Source organism: Piliocolobus tephrosceles, chromosome 13 (assembly GCF_002776525.5).
Source record: "Piliocolobus tephrosceles isolate RC106 chromosome 13, ASM277652v3, whole genome shotgun sequence".
NCBI classification, from domain to species: Eukaryota; Metazoa; Chordata; class Mammalia; order Primates; family Cercopithecidae; genus Piliocolobus; species Piliocolobus tephrosceles.
In genome coordinates, this window is record NC_045446.1 from 113089717 (window position 1) to 113106878 (window position 17162).

The 17162-nt window shown below is 43.7% G+C and overlaps 1 protein-coding gene across 4 annotated transcripts in view; it reads left to right on the forward strand.

Moving 5' to 3' along the window:
• Positions 1 to 17162, forward strand: part of GRAMD1B (GRAM domain containing 1B) — a 275856-nt gene that overhangs the window by 142558 nt on the left and 116136 nt on the right. The window contains exon 1 of one of the 4 annotated variants that reach the window (XM_023208506.3): positions 16195 to 16232. The exons of the other annotated variants lie outside the window; for them this stretch is intronic. The gene's annotated coding sequence lies outside the window, so the exon portion shown is untranslated. Of the gene's footprint in view, positions 1 to 16194; positions 16233 to 17162 lie in introns of those variants that run through there. 4 annotated transcript variants of the gene reach the window in all.

The following is a 17162-nucleotide window of genomic DNA, read 5'->3' on the forward strand; positions in this document are numbered from 1 at the left end:
AGGAAAGGCTTTCTCTAAGTCAGCTCTCATTCAGTATGGTACTAGCTGTGGGTCTGTTTGTATATGGCTTTTTTATGTTGAGGAATGTTCCCTCTATATGCAGTTCTTTGAGGGTTTCTATCATGAAGCATTGTTAAATTTTATTAGATACTTTTTCAGAATCAAAAGGATCATATGGGTTTTGTCCTCCATTCTATTGATATGATGTATCACTTTGATTTGCGTATGTTGATTGAACCATCCTTACATATGTGGGATAAATCCCACTTGGTCATGATGAATGATCTTTTTAATATATTGTTGAATTCAGTTTGCAGGTATTTTGTTGAGCATTTTTACATCTGTATTTACCAGGGCTATTGGCCAATGGTTTTCTTTTTTTGATATGTCTTTGTCTGGTTTTGAAATCGTTAATACTGGCCTTGTAGAATGAATTTGGAAGTATTCCCTCCTCCTCTATTTTTTGGAATAGTTTGAGTAGGATTGGTATTAGTTCTAGAATTCAGCAGTGAAACCATCAGGTCCCAGCCTTCTCTTTTTACTGGGAGACTTTTTATTATGTCTTTGATCTCATTACTTGTTATTTTTCTGTTCGGGTTTTGGATTTCTTCATGATCCAAGCTTATGTTTATGTGCCTAGGAATTTTTCTGTTTCCTCTAGATTTTCCAATTTGTTGGCATACAGTTGCTCATAGTAGCCACTAATGATCACTTGAATATTGGTGGTATGATGCTTTACATTCCAGCAATGTCAGTTGTCATGTCTCCTTTTTCTTCTGATTTTATTTATTTAGGTCTCTTTTTCTTAGTTACTCTGGCTAAAAGTTTGTCAATTTTGTTTTACTTTTCAGAAAGCCAACTTTTTGCTTCATTGATCTTTTGTATTGTTTTGTTTGTTTTAGTTTCATTTATTTCTGCTCCCATCTTTATTATTTCTTCTAATTTTGGGTTTGGTTTGCTCTTGCTTTTCTAGTTCTTTAAGATGCATTGTTAGGTTATGTATTTGAATTTTTTTCCATGTAGACACTTTTTTTAGCTATAAACTTCTTTCTTAGTACTGCTTTCACTGTATCTCGTAGATTTTGATATGTTGTGTTTCCATTATCATTTGTTTCAAGAAATTTTTCAATTTCCTCCCTAATTTCTTCATTGGCTCACTGATCATTCAGGAGCCTATTAATTTCCATGTGTTTGTGTATTTTCCAAAAATCTTGTTATTGATTTCTAGTTTTATTCCATTGTGGTCAGAGAAAATGTTTGATATTATTTCAGTTTTTTAAATGTTTTAAGACTTGTTTTGTGACCTAACATATAATCTATCTTTGAGAATGATCCATGTGCTGAGGAGAAGAATGTGTATTCTGCAGCTGTTGGATGAGATGTTCTGTAAATATCTATTAGGTCTATTTGGTCTATAGTGCATATTAAGTCCAGTGTTTCTTTGTTGATTTTCTGTCTGGAAGATCTGTCTGATGCTGAAAGTGGGGTATCAAAGTCTCCAGCTATTATTATATTGAAGTCTGTCACTCTCATTAGCCGTAATAATGTTTGCTTTATATATCTGGGTGCTCTAGTGTTGGGTGCATATATATTTACAATTTGTTATATCCTCTTGCCAAATTGACCCCTTTATCATTATATACTGACCTTCTTTGCGTCTTCTTGCAGTTTTTCTCTTGAAATCTATTTTGTCTGGTATAAGTATAGCTACTGCTCTTCTTTGGTTTCCATTGGCATGGACTATCTTTTTTCATCATTTTTTTGTCAGTCTATGTGTATCTTTAGGTAAAATGTGTTTCTTGTAGGCAACAGATCATTCTATCATATTTTTCATCCATTGAGCCACTCTGCGTTTTTTGATTGGAGAGTTTAGTACATTTACATTCAATGTTATTATTGATACATAAAGACTTAACTCTTGCCATTTTGTTATTTGTTTTCTGGATATTTTGCAGTCTTCTCTTTCTTCTTTCCTTCCTTCCTATCTTCCTTTTAGTGAAGATGATTGTCTCTGGCATGATTTAATTTCCTGTTTTTTATTTTTTGTGCATCGATTGTGTGTTTTTTTGATTTGAGGTCACTATGAGGCTTGCAAACACTATCTTATAAGCCATTATTTTAAACTGATGACAGCTTAACACTGATTGCATAAACAAACAAAAACAAATAAAAACTCTGCACTTTAATTTTGCTTTTTAGCTTTTTGTTGTTCTTTATGTCTTATTGTACTTTCTGCGTCTTGAAAAGTTGCCATAGATATTATTTTTGATTGGTTCATCATTTAGTCTTTCCATGGAAGATAAGAGTACATTATACAACGCAATTGTATAAGTGTTATAATATTCTGTTTTTCTGTGTACTGTTAATGTGAGTTTTGTACCTTTAGATGATTTCTTTTTGCTCTTTAACTTCCTTTTCTTTCAGATTAAAGAACTCCCTTTAGCATTTCTTTTTTTCTTTTCTTTTCTTTCTTTTTTTTTTTTTTTGAGACGGAGTCTTGCTCTGTCACCCGGGCTGGAGTGCAGTGGCCGGATCTCAGCTCACTGCAAGCTCCGCCTCCTGGGTTCACGCCATTCTCCTGCCTCAGCCTCCCGAGTAGCTGGGACTACAGGCGCCCGCCACCTCGCCCGGCTAGTTTTTTGTATTTTTTAGTAGAGACGGGGTTTCACCATGTTAGCCAGGATGGTCTCCATCTCCTGACCTTGTGATCCGCCCGTCTCGGCCTCCCAAAGTGCTGGGATTACAGGCTTGAGCCACCGCGCCTGGCCCCTTTAGCATTTCTTATAGGACAGGTCTGTAGTTGATGAAATCCCTCAGCTTTTGTTTGTCTGGGAAGGTCTTTATTTCTCTTTTATGCTTAAAGGTTATTTTCACCAGACGTACTATTCTAGGGTAAACGTTTTTTTTTCCTTCAGCCCTTTAAATATGCCATGCCACTTTTTCCTAGCTTGTTTTCACTGAGGTTTGCACTGAGAAATTTGCTGCCACATGTATTGGAGTTCAATTGTATGTTATTTGTTTCTTTTCTCTTGCTGCTTTTAGGATCGTTTTTTAAAATCCTTGACCTTTGGGAATTTGATTACTAAATGCCTAAGGTAGTCTTCTTTAGGTTAACTCTGCTTGGTGCTCTATAACCTTCTTGTACTTGAATATTGATATCTTTCTCTAGGTTTGAGAAGTTCTGATATCATCCCTTTGAGTAAACTTTCTACCCCTATCTCTTTCTTTAAGGCTAGTAACTCTTAGATTTACCCTTTTGAGGCTATTTTATAGATCTCGTAGGCATGCTTCATTGTTTTTTATTCTTTTATCTCCTCTAACTGTATTTTCTATTTCATATAGTTTGTCTTCTAGCTCACCAATTCTTTCTTCTGCTTGACCAGTTCTGCTATTAAGAGGTTCGGATGCATTCTTTAGCATGCTAATTGCATTTTCCATCTCTAGAATTTCTGCTTGATTCATTTTAAAAAGTTCAATCTCTTTGTTAAATTTATCTGATAGAATTCTGAATTCCTTCTCAGTGTTATCTTAAATTTATGAATTTTCTCAAAACAGCTATTTTGAATTCTCTGTCTGAAAAGTCACATATCTCTGTTTCTCCAGGACTGGTCCTTGGTGCCTTATTTAGTTCATTCGATGAGATCATGTTTTCCTAGATGTGGTATTGATGCTTGTGGATGTTCTTCGTTGTCTGTGCATTGAGGAGTTAGGCATTTAGGGTAGTCTTCACAGTCTTGGCTTGTTTGTGCTTATTCTTTTTGTGAAGGCTTTTCAGTTGTTGGAAGGCATTTGGCCCCAAAACTCAATAATGTTGTGGTTCTTGTCTACTCACGGAAGTGCCACTTTGGTGGTCTTGGATAACATCGAGAAGAATTCTCTTTATTGCCATGCAGAGACTCTTGTTCTCTTCTCTTACTTTCTTCCCAACCAATGCAGTTTCTTGCTGTGGTTAGCCTCCTGGAACTGACAGTAGGGAAAGAGAAGCACCCCCGTGGCCACCACCATGGGGACTGCACTGGTTCAGACTTGAGGCCAGCACATTACTGAGTCTCACTCAAAGCCCGCTGTAACCATGACCTGGCTACCCTATAAGATCACTCAAGATCCTAGGGCTTTACAATCAGCAGGTGACAAAGCCAGCCAGGTTTATGTGCCTCCATTGAGGGCAACAAGTTCCCCTAGGCCCCAGGTGAATCCAGAGATGCTGTCTGAGAGCCAGGAGTGAAGTAGGAAACCTTAGAAATTTACCTGGTGTTCTATTCTACTGCAGCTAAGCTGGCGGCTGGGTGCAGTGGCTCATGCCTGTAATCCTAGCACTTTGAGAGGCTGAGGTGGGCGGATCATGAGGTCAGGAGTTTGAGACCAGCCTGGCCAACACAGTGAAACCCCGTCTCTACTAAAAATACAAAAATTAGCCGGGTGTGGTGGTGGGTGCCTGTAGTCTCAGCTACTCAGGAGGCTGAAGCAGGAGAATCACTTGAACCCAGGAGGCGGAGGTTGCAGTGAACTGAGATCTTGCCACAGCACTCCCCAGTCTGGGTGGTAGAGCTAGACTCTGTCAAAAAAAGAAGAAAAAAGAAAAAAGTTAAGCTAAGCTGGCATATAAACCATAAGAAGAAGTTCCTCCCACTCTTCCCCCACCTTCCGAGCCAGAGGAGCCTCTCCCTGTGGCCACCACCACCCACCACCGGCCCACAGGGGTTTTTTCCAGGCCACTGCCGACGTTCACTTAAAGGTCCAAAGACTTCATTCAGCTTGTGATGAATGCTGCCAGGCCTGGGACTCACCCTTCAGGGCAGTGGACTCCCCTCTGGTCCAGAGCAGGTCCAGAAATGATGACCAAGAGCCCTGAACTGGACCTGGGGACGCCGAGAGCCTGCTTGGTGCTCTGCCTCTCTGTGGCCAAGCTTGTACTTAAGGTGCAAGACAGAGTGCCCTGTACTTTTCCCCCTGCTTTTCTCAAACTGAAGGAGCCTTCTACCATAGCCACCACAGCTGGGTTCAATGCAAAGCCTCACAATTGCTGCATTCTCCCTCTCCCAAGTGTACAGATTCTTCTTCATGCTGCACATCCACTGCTGGAAAATAAGGGAGGGGAGGCACTGGAGATTCAAGACTTTCTTTCTTGCCCTCTTCAACGTCTCTTTCAGTTATATTAAAACCAGGTACTGTAATTGCTTACCTGACTTTGTTTCTTACAATGGCCCTTTTTGTGTGTAGGTAGTTTAAAATTTGTTGTTCCTGTAGGGGCAACGAATTACACCGGTGTAGGCTTCTATTCAGCCATCTTGCTATGCCCTAATATTTTCTTCCTCCATGGCCATGGGTAAGTGTTCATGTCTCCTTGATTATGAGTGTCCCACTGGTTAGACATGGTCCTGAAGCAGTGGTCTTCAGCCTTTTAATGTGATTCAGAATCACAAGCAAAGCTTATTTAATATGCAGATTCCTAGGCCCTACTCTTAGATTTTGAGTCCTGTGGACTGAGAAAGGCCTAGGAATTTGCACAGTTAACATATATCCCTAGTGATTCTGATGCAGGTGGTCTTGGACCATGCTTTGAGAAATATGCTCTTTCTCCAAAAGCATTGCTGATAAAGAAAATATAAATAAAAACGCAAAATAAAGAGAAACATGCCCTGAGCCCTGATGCCCCCTGTGATCCTACCCTAGCTAATATCTGGCACGCAATTTAATAGGGCTGGGACATGGAAGGGTCTTTTGATACCTAGCTTGGTGATATGGTTTAATTGTGACCCCAAAATATATGTGTCGGAAACTCAATCCCCATTGTAACAGTATTAAAAGGCATGGCTGATTAGGATTAGATTAGGTCATCAGGGTAGAGCCCCCATGATGGACCTGGTGGCTTTAAAAGAAGAAGGAGAGAGACATGACCTTGCCCTCTCGCCATATGATACCCTCTGCATGTTATAACACAGGAAAAAGTCCCTCACCAGATGTGGTTCCTTCATCTTGAGAACTTCCCAACCTCCAGAACTATAAGAAATAAATTTCTTTTCTTTATAAATTAACCAGTCTGTGGTATTCTGTTATTGCAACAGAAAAAAGGGCTAAAATACCTGGGGACACAACTTCTGTGTTCCTTACCTGTCTTCTGCATAGTCCAAGAATCACCATTCGGTAGCAAGGAGAAAGGTGGGTGGAGGGGTATGTAATTAAGTTACTCATTCCATCTTATCTGCTACCAACTTTACAGGTTACTCAGTGCCTCTTTTCTTATCCTAGGGCATGTGAGCAATTAAACGCTGGCTCCATTCCTTTTTATTTGCCATTTCTCCTTAATCTAAAGGTATAGCTCTTCCACTGAGAGATGGAGAAACCCATTCTGACCCTGATTCAAACGGTGGTGGGGTGGGGAGATGGGCTGTGGGAGTGCAGGTTGTTTGAGTGCACCCCCCACTTCCCCACACAAAAGCTCCCTTGTGTCTTTTATGTGAGCATGATGGGCGAATTAGTCAGTTGAATTTGGAATTGGAATTTTGAAACTCTTTGTTTGGTTGACTTTTGAAACTCCACTACAAACTTGCTGTGGGATCCACAAGGGGAGCAATTTCTCCCACTCATCTTTTTTTCGCTTTAGAAGTGAAACAGATCTATTATCTGTGTTTCCTTTTTCTGGGCATCTTAAATGATGGATCGGTTCAACTGGCTGAGAGTTATCCTTGTAAATAAGGGTATTTTGGCTGTACGCAGTGGCTCACACCTGTAATCCCAGCACTTTGGGAGGCTGAGGCAGGCAGATCACTTGCGGTTCGAGACCATCCTGGCCAACATGATGAAACCCCGTCTCTACTAAAAATAGAAAAAATAGCCGGGCGTGGTGGTACATGCCTGTAGTCCCAGCTACTTGGGAGGCTGAGGCAGGAGAATCGCTTGAACCCAGGAGGCAGAGGCTGCAGTAAGCCAGGATCGTACCACTGCAGTCCAGCCTTAGGTGACAGAGCAAGACTCCATCTCAAAATAACTATCTAAATAAATAAATACCAACAGATGTGACCCTTAAGCAGAGACTCAAGAAGTCCGATGCTCTATGCTCTCCTAATCGATACATTTCTTCTTCAGTACCTATATCAAATGGTGATATGCTTGTATGTGATTCACTTCCACAATGGGAAATTTGCTAAAATTAATTGGAGTCTTTTTAAGTGAAGACATTGATAACTATAGGAAGCTTTCACCAATCTACAAATGTGACCAGTAAATCCAAGAAAATGCAGAGTGTCTGTGTACTTTGTGGAGGAGCAATATTTGTGTTCTAAGGTAATAATAATGGTATTATTATTAAAATAATAATAGGTACCTTGATACCTTTTTTATTTTTGGAGACAGAGTCTCTTGTGTCACCCAGGCTGGAGTGCAGTGGCATGATCTCGGCTTACTGCAACCTCTGTCTTCCGGGGTTCAAGTGATTCTCCCACTTCATCCTCCCGAGTAGCTGGGACTACAGGCACACGCCCCCATTCCTGGCTAATTTTTGTATTTTTTTGTAGAGACAAGGTTTCATCATGTTGGCCAAGCTGATCTCAAACTCCTGGCCTCAAGTGATCTACCCACCTTGGTCTCCCAAAGTGCTGGGATTGTAGTCGTGAGCCACCGTGCCTGGCAATGGATGTCATTTTGAGAGCATAGTATATGCTTAACACTGTGCTTTTCCTATGCTATCTTATTATAGAAACTCTGAAAGGGAAATTACTATTATACTCATCTTCTAGATGAGGCTTAGATTGTCCACTGTGAGAGCTTGTTAGTAGCATAGGTAGGATTCAATTCCAGAGCTCAAGTTCTTTTTTGTTTGTTTGTTTATTTTTATTTTATTTTTATTTTTTGAGACAGAGTCTACTCTGTTGTTTACTCTTGTGATCCCATGGCTGACCGGAGGCTGTGGCTTTCTGCCTCTTCCCATCATCGTGAGAAAGTATTATAAAGCATATTGCTAAACTAGGAAGAGATCAAAATTCACAATGCGAAGGATGGCCCATGAGAAGTCAGGGATTGTTTGTACTGTCATTGCGAACCCTCGTGTGATAAGCTCTGAAGTCCTCTGCAGCCTGGGGACAGGACGTTTGTGAACATTGGTACAGGCGTAGGAGTGAGTTTCCAGGGCAGGGCATGGTAGCCTTATGCAGTCATGATCCTTTCCATTTTTGAAGCACTTATACAACTTTGTCATCTGAAAGCACAGTGCAAGGGACCAGCTGCTGACTGGAGGTGGTGCGATTGTGCCTGGAGATGGTAGGTAAGGGAAGGAGCTGTATAACCAGACCAGAGCTAGCTTTGCATTGGCACCAAGTGCAGGTGGCTTGGAGGGCTGAGGGAACTCATGGAGTCCCCACTGTTCTTAAACCCCCACCCATACCCCTAAGATAGTAATTATAAAGACAAGATTATTTTAGTTAACATTGATTGACTGTGCTTATTATGTGTCAGTTACTGCATTTTCATTTAAATTTCACCTTTTTTTTTTGAGATGGAGTTTCGCTCTGTCACCCAGGCTGGAGTGCAATGGCACAATCTCGGCTCACTGCAACCTCTGCCTCCCGTGTGCAAGCCATGCTCCTGCCTCAGCCTCCCAAGTAGCTGGGAGGACAGGCACGTGTCACCACCACACCTGGTTAATTTTGTACTTTTAGTAGAGACAGGGTTTCACCATGTTGGTCAGGCTGGTCTCAAACTCCTGACCTCAGGTGATCTGCCCTCCTTGGCCTCCCAAAGTGCTGGGATTATAGGTGTGAGCCACCGTGCCCAGCCAAATTTTACCATTTTTTAGTTACTGTGTTTTCACTTAAATCTTACCATTTTTCTATGAAATAGTATTATTATGACCTCCATTTTATAGATAAGAAAACTGAAGCTTAGAGAAGTTTTATAAATTATATAATATCAAGCAGCTATTAAATAATGTGCTAGAGTTCGAACTGGGAAATTTGACTCCGGATTTCAGTCACTGTGCTACACTGTCCTGTCCAGTTCTAGAGGCTGAGGCCGAGGTGATGTCACTCATGTTTCCATTGCTTGTTGCGGGGGCGGCCTCAGGAATTGCTAGCAGCAAAGGGAGGTGGATTTCCCTTGGCCTATCATGTTTTTCCCTGAGGAATTCAGGCATAGAACAGCACTGGTACCCGCCAAGGCCTTCAGTCTCGGACGAGGTATGAGCTTCCCTAAGCAAGCCACCATGGGAGGCTGACAGCTTCCACTTTGTCCAGCCTGCAAGGATTTGTATTCAGAGAGTCCTTTCTCTCTTTTCTTGATGTCTCCCTCATAGCTGAGTGTGCGGTACTAGAGATGACTGACCCCAAAGGCTTAGCTATTTCCTTTTTTCCTAGAAACTGATCTTCAATTCTCACCACCTGTGTTCCTCCCTCCTTATCTTGACTGGTTCAGAAACTTCCGCCTCAAGCGCTCATACAACAACCTGACTTCTACAAAGAGCAGTGCAGCTTGGCAAGACCAATTCAGACTTGACCTTTGCAGCAGTGACTCCCGTTGTGCTAATTTGTCTTATGCCAGGCAGCTTCTCTCCATTCACAGCTCCTCTCTGTTTCACCTCTCTCCTCCCACTTCCAACCAGATCAGTTTCTCTGATTTTCTTTTTTGAGACAAGATATCACTCTGTTGCCCAGGCTGGAGTGCCATGGTGAAATCCTGGCTCACTGCAACCTCCGCCTACCGGGTTTAAGCGATTCTCGTGCTTTAGCCTCTGGAGTAGCTGGGATCACAGGCATGCACCACCACGCCCAGCTAATTTTTGTATTTTTAGTAGAGGTGGGGTTTCACCATGTTGGCCAGGCTGGTCTCAAACTCCTGACCTCAAGTGATCCTCCAGCCTTGGCCTCCCAAAGTGCTGGAATTACAGGCTTGAGCCACCATGCCCAACCAGTTCTCTAATTTTCTTTATGACTTTTCTTTCCATGTCGACTCTTACTGTTTGTGGTGACATTTCTCTACCACACTCCAAAAGCCCCTCTTAATGTCGGATACCTCGTTCGGCAAGTATCTTCTGTTGTATTTCCTTATTCCTCTTTTTCTGTCTTTTCCTTATTTTAGTGACTGTCTCACCTCTCTGTTTCAATGTCTTTAAAAAAATATAAATTTTTGGCCGGGCGCGGTGGCTCATGCCTGTAATCCCAGCACTTTGGGAGGCTGAGGTGGGCGGATCATAAGGTCAGGAGATTGAGACCATCCTGGCTAACACCATGGGAAACCCCGTCTCTACTAAAAAATACAAAAAATTAGCAGGGCGTTGTGGCGGGCGCCTGTAGTCCCAGCCACTCGGGAAGCTGAGGCACCACTGCACTCCAGCCTGGGCAACAGAGCGAGACTCTGTCTCAAAAAATAAAAAATAAAAATAAGGCCGGGCGCGGTGGCTCAAGCCTGTAATCCCAGCACTTTGGGAGGCCGAGACGGGCGGATCACGAGGTCAGGAGTTCGAGACCATCCTGGTCTACACAGTGAAACCCCGTCTCTACTAAAAAATACAAAAAGCTAGCCGGGCGAGGTGGCCGGCGCCTGTAGTCCCAGCTACTCGGGAGGCTGAGGCAGGAGAATGGCGTGAACCCGGGAGGCGGAGCTTGCAGTGAGCTGAGATCCGGCCACTGCACTCCAGCCCGGGCGACAGAGCGAGACTCTGTCTCAAAAAAAAATAAAAAATAAAAAATAAATAAATAAATAAATAAATAATAATTTTTTTATTTTTGGTAGAGATGGGAGGCTCTCACTCTGTTGTCCAGGGTGGTCCTGAACTCCTGGCCTCAGGTGATTCTTCCCCCTTAACCTCCCCAAGTGCTGGGATTACAGACATGAGCCATCATGCTCAGCTTGTTTTGATGTCTTTGTTCACCTAAAACAGCAGGTGGGTTTGACTGCTGTCCACTCTACCTCTACCATCATCAATTCTGTGGAGGATATAAAATTTCCTGCTCTGGGGTAAGAGGTCACATGGATTAGGGGAAGACAGGTGGTAAACCACTGAATGAAAAACAAACACCTAACTTTTAGGTTATATTTACTATGTGCCAGACACAACTCTAATCCCTTTACATATGTTATCTCAGTTAATCTTTGTAACAGCCTATGACTTGAATAATATTATTATCCCTGTCTTATAGATGAGGAAATGGGGGCACACAGAGCTAAGTAACTTGCTCAAGATTCACAGATGGTGGGTGAGTGGTCGAGTCAGAATTCAAGCTGAAACTCTTCCTCATGCTCAGCTGCCTCTAGGAGTTGATGGTTAACAAAGGAAAAGGCACTGAAGCAGATACACATCCTCATGGGAACACAGACACACTGCCCTCTTTCTCTTTCACTCTCCCTCTCTTTCTTCCTTCCTCTTTCTTTCTCTCCCTCTCTTCTGTCTAGATAACCTGTCATCTACGTATACAGGGAGCATCTACATCTAGTGACCTCTCAAGGTCTTCCTTATTTCAAGTCCCTTGTAGTTCTGTAAATCTCTTTCTGTTTCATCACCATCTTTTCAGTTTACAATCAGCACCCAGACTCTCGAAAGAAGGGATTTCACCTCTTTGGCAAAAGCATCTGATCTGTATTTATAGGCTTAGGACAGGCAGAGAGATCAAGCTGCACACTCCGTGAGCAATGCAAACATGGCCGCAGCACTGCCCGTCACTCAGAACTACATGTCCCAGAGTGCAGCGGGGGAGGTTGATGTGACCAGGGTGTGAAACAGCCTCACTCAGTTTCCTTGCAGCCCCACCTCCCAAGAGGCAGCTGCCATGGAGGCTCTTCCTAAAGAAGCAGGTGCAGTGTCCAACCTTGGAGTTGTCCTTAGGGAACTTGGTGCTTATACTTCCTGCAACCCCTTCACCCACACCCCTGCCAGAACTCATTCCAGCCTCTTTTCAAAAGCATCTGTTTTTTTTTTTTTTTCCCTGTCTCTCTTTAACTTGGTGTGTAAGTACAGTGATTAAGGAGTTAGGAAGTAATACCCAAGGTAAAGCAATTAGTAGAGATAATTGCCCTAGAGAGAGAATGATATTATAAAGAGGCATTTCTTTCTGTATTTCATTAAATATTAGGCAAAATGAAATGAGCCTAAGTTGCAGAAGAGGGAGCTTCTGGTCTCTAGTTCAAAAAGCAAAAAGCAAATGCATACAATAGAGAAACTAGTTTTCTTATGAATAATTATTTAGATCAAGTCCTTTCTGGTTAGTAGCAGCAGAGGTAGGGATTCAGTTGGTTTTGTTTAGACAACCTGCATTAGTACCCCTTCCCCTCTCCCCGACCCTGTTTTCTCTTTCATTCTCTTTTCTTTCTGGAGTTTTCTTTGACTCTGGGACTTCTCCCCACTCTCATTAAAGCCTAGGACTCTCCCCTGCCTCCTGCCCAGCCCCAACTTCTAGGTTGTCTACTCTGCAGTTAACAGCAGTCTTCCTCCTGCTTTAAGTTCAGACGTATGAACCGCTGTATAATATACATATGGTGCTTCTGAAGCCTTCTGCACATGTTCACCATCCAGGGCTGTATTAAAAACTAAGTCAGTAAATGCTTTCGGTCATTCAGGTGACTGGGTGGACCCCCATTAACATGGATCTGATTTCTGTGTGATTTTGATGTAATAGAACTTCCGTCTCCATGGATACTAGCCTTCTGCTCTCCATGTGTTTGTACATTTGACTATCAGCCCAGGAACAAAGAGGATGGCAGCCCTCAGCAAGAGCCAGAAGAAATGTTACAGGTCTCTGGGCAGAGAAGATGACATGTAGATTGGCATGGCCCCCACACCTTTGGTTTGTGGTGGGGGTATGATTGATTATCTCTACTGCAGTGCTAGCAAAGCCTCATGGCTTTTCAAGTTTATTATATTCAAGACCATGGTCTAGGACTTATAGAAACCAGGCAAGAGGCTAAAGGAATCCATCTATTGGCTTAAATTCCACTACTGTCATCCTCAACCTTTTTTTAATTAGTGTAGGATGGAATATGAATGGGAGAAGTGTTGAATTCTGTTTATTGTCGCTGGAAAAAAAAAACATGTTCCTCTAACAGGATGTGTACCTGTATCAGGATATACATCCTTCCCCCTAACCTCAATTTAAATCAGAGTAGTTAAATTAAAATAAATTAAAATAAGGTGAACATGAGTAAATTCATTTAAATAAATACTTTTTATCTAAAAGCAATTTTCACTGTTCATAGGACATAGAAGATTTGTTTAAATGTATATACCAACCTCTGAATAGTCCCAAGATTTTTTTCTTAATGTTTAATAATGCATTTTTTATAATTTACCATCTTCAATTTAAAAAAAGGCCACAAAGGGAAGTGTCAAATTGAGGTTTTATATTCTCTACCAAACTATAGTAACAGGGAGCAGGACTTGGGTGCAGATTGAGGAAGAAAATGTTTAAGAGGTAGGAAATTTGGTATTATGATGTGTAGTGGAAAGGGATTTGGACTTAGTGAATATGGGGTTGAGTCTCAGTTCTGCTCTGCTGACTGTGTGACGTTGGACAAGTCGCTTAGAGTCTCTGAATCTCAGTTTAGTTATCTTTAAAATGGGGGAAACAGTCTTGACCTGACAGGGTTCTCAGTATCCAAGGAGGTAATGGATTTGGAAATGGTCTTCTATTTTCTGCTGCTATAACAGAACACCACAGGCTGAGTAATTGATAAAGAAGTGAAGTTTATTTAGCTTATGGTTTTGGAGGCTGGGGAGTCCAAAAGCGTAACACCAGCATCTGGGGAAGGCCTACGTGCTGAGTTACCCCATGGCAGAAGGGCAAGAGAGTGCCTTAGACAGGAAGAAAGTCAGTTGATCTCATCCTTTTATTGGGAGCCCACTCTTATGATAACTAACTTACTTTCAGGATAACTGAATCAGCCACTCTCATGACCTAATTACCTCTTAAAGTTTCTACCTCTTAATACTATACTGTTACAGCGGCCATTAAATTTCAACATGAGTTTTGGAAGACACATTCAAACAATAACAGAAATGCATTGTAAATTATGGAGCACTATATAAACGAGAATTGTCACAACTATTGTTCCTGTAATTAAGCCAGACCCGTGAGCACAACATTGTGTGTTGTCAGTGTTACCAATTTTTTTGGAAAACTCTTTCCTAGTCTATATTGATCTACCTGATTGAGTTGTTTGGTTATAAAGTCAGACTTGAACAGAAGCAAGGTAATAAATGATCACACAATCGTAATCATTGCCTTCTTTTTTTTTTTTTTTTTTTTTTTTTACAGGTTTTTGTTTTTTTGCCCAGGGTAGAGTGCAATGGCCTAGTTTTTACTCACCGCAAGCCTCTGCCTACTTGGTTCAAGTGATTCTCCTGCCTCAGCCTCCCAAGTAGCTGGGACTACAGGTGTGCACCACCTTGACTGGCTAATTTTGTATTTTTAGTAGAGACGGGTTTTTATTATGTTGGCCAGGCTGGTCTCAAACTCCAGACCTCAGGTGATCTGCCTACCTCAGCCTCCCAAAGTGCTGGGATTACAGGTGTGAGCCACCGTGCCTAGCCATGCCTTCTTTTTTAAATTATATTTTACTCTATCTAACACTTGCTTTGTTGTCGTTGTTGTTTTTCTGTGGTCTGGGGGCTGGATTGGGAGTAGGTGTGGGGGAGGAAACGAAGGAGTAAATAAGGAGGGGTCATTTTTCTCTGAGGATCTCACCATTTCTGAGGGTAAAGCCTACATGGAAATGAGCACTGGGAGACGGACATCCTTGTTTTGACCCTTTAGCCTTTTATCTGGGCCTTAGTTTCCTCATCTGCAAAATGGGAGCTGAAGCTGTAAGGTCCCATTCACTTGTAACTTTTTGTAGATGTGAGATAACAAGCATGAAGGAACCAATGTCCTTAACAGAAGAAAGGTTAGCATGTTTCAGGGGCTGCTACAGGGGAGCTGATGGGGGAAAATGATAGGAGGGAGGTACTTGGAGATGCCTCAGGAAGGACATGGATGTTTTTCCATAGATTATTCTTTCTGATTGGGAGAAATATCTTTAAATATTTGGATGGGTTTATTTTCATGTTTTTGTCAGGAAGATCAGTGGCTCACCAGAGCATACACCCCATTTCCTCACCGGTTTCTAGGACCCTTACTCTGTCGTATGGATGCCAGCTCTGGCACCGCAAACACACACACTGAATATATGTACTGTGTTTTAAGAAGAATCCTTGCACTGTCTTGGGAATGTGAGCAGCCTGCTCCTCTCTTCCCAATAGGGGCTGAGATACTCTGATCCCCTTCCCCAGGGCTCCCCTCATGGATGAAGCTTATCCCAGGTTGACCGAGTAAAGTGGGCCAGAGAGGAAGCTGTAGTCACTGCAAGCGGGCGGCCTGTCCCTGCTGGGCAGGAAACCTAGAGTGATGAATGGGGCTGGATGAAGTCATCCTGCTCCTCCAATCAGACTGCTCGGAGAGAGCCAGGGGCCTCTGCAGATCCAGCCAGGCTGCCGGCTGCTCTCATGTACCTTTAGACAGAGGCTGTGAGTCTCTGGGAGTGGAGTGGGGGTGTGTGAACCGCCCGCTCCTGGCTCCTGTGTAGGCCTCAGTCAGTCTGAATGTTATTGCAAGGTGAGTGGCTTCACCGGGCGAATTTCTCTCCTTTTGCATTCTCCACCTTGCCGTGCCAGGCTCCGGCTTTGTGGCTCCGGCACTTCCTTGCACAGCACCTTTCTGCTTCCAGCCGAGTGCCTGCACCTTCTTGAGGTTCTCACACCCGCCTGCCCCCCACCAGCCGCTGACCTTCTCCCTTCCTGCTCCCCCCAGCTCTTGCTCATTACCTGCCAGCTGGCCTCTTCCCACATGCCCCCCTCATCCTGACCTGTGGGTACCAGTTGGCGGGGTGATGGGAGGGCAGGCCTCCATCTTTGTGCCCTCTCCCTTTCAACAGGGGGAGCCTGGGAAGACCCACACTTCGCTCCTGGGAAGAAGTACCAGGCCAGGGGAGGTGCTCCCTGACTCAGCCTCCTGGGTGTCTGTGGAACACAGACAGGAGACAGGGCCCCCCTACTTGGTGTGGACCTCCAGACTCTGACCTCTTACCCGGAAACTGAGGAAGTCCCAGGGGGGCCAGAGAGTAGAAATAGGTGTCTTATTTTCCCCAGCCTTCCAGAGGGGTGGTTTGTTCTCCCTGGGTGGACGTTTGTGACTCTGCCTTTTCTCTCTGGATGGTGCCGCTGCTCCTTAGGCCAAGCAGAGATCATGGAGCCGGCTGACATGGCGACAGCAAAGGTAGGATGGAAATGCTGCCGGCCGCACTGTGCGTAAGTGGCTTCGCTTGGCGAGTTCTGCCTTTGGTTCACTTTTCTCTCTCCTCCTCTCCCTCAGCCCGCCACTCGTGAGCATCCAGGGGCTGTGTCAGAGTGGAGGGAAATGTTGTGAGCACCAAGACCTCAGGAGAGGCGAGGAGGTGCCAGGTCCTACAAAGCACACGCCCCACCGTGGTGTGCTTGGAAGTCGGAGTGGGTGGATGAGGGGTGCAGGGTGGAGGGTGGAGGTATCTGTAGCTTTCATCTGCACTCACTTACATGTCCCTCTTTTTCTTTAGTCTTGCCCTATTTTTTGTTTCTCTTTATCCTGTCTCTTTTTCAGTTATGCCTCTCTTTTACTCTCTCTCTCTCCGTCTTCTTCCTCTACTTCTTCTCTGCACTGCATTCCATTTGTGCAACCTCCACACTTTCTTTTTTACCTTCTGTTTGCTTCTCTTTTCCTTCTCCCTGTTGTATAAGGAATGGGTGGGGTTGGTGCGGGCTGGACCGTCTTAAAAGCAGAGACTGCCTCTCATCCTGCAGCAGACGTTGGCCTTGGGATTGGAGAGGAGTTTGTATGTGAGTGGCAGATGCTGCTGCTGTCCCCGCCCACTGCTCGCCGGATGCCCCAATGGCAGTGTGGGCCTGGGCACCTCCAGGGAACGGGGCCTGGGTGCTGTGCTGTTCGAACCCTGTGGGCACGCTAGAGGGCGTTCCTGAGATAGCTTTCAAATCTCTCCTGGCTCCTGCTTGCAATTTGAAATTTGCTTTTCTGTGTATTTTTCCAAACAAGGAGTTAGAGCCATTGGGAGTGGATGGGGGCATCTAAGGAGGCTTAGTCTGTGCAGCCCCAACCCCAGCTCCAGTGTACAGGGAGAGATGTGTAATCCTTCCTGAATATCTCAGCCTTTTA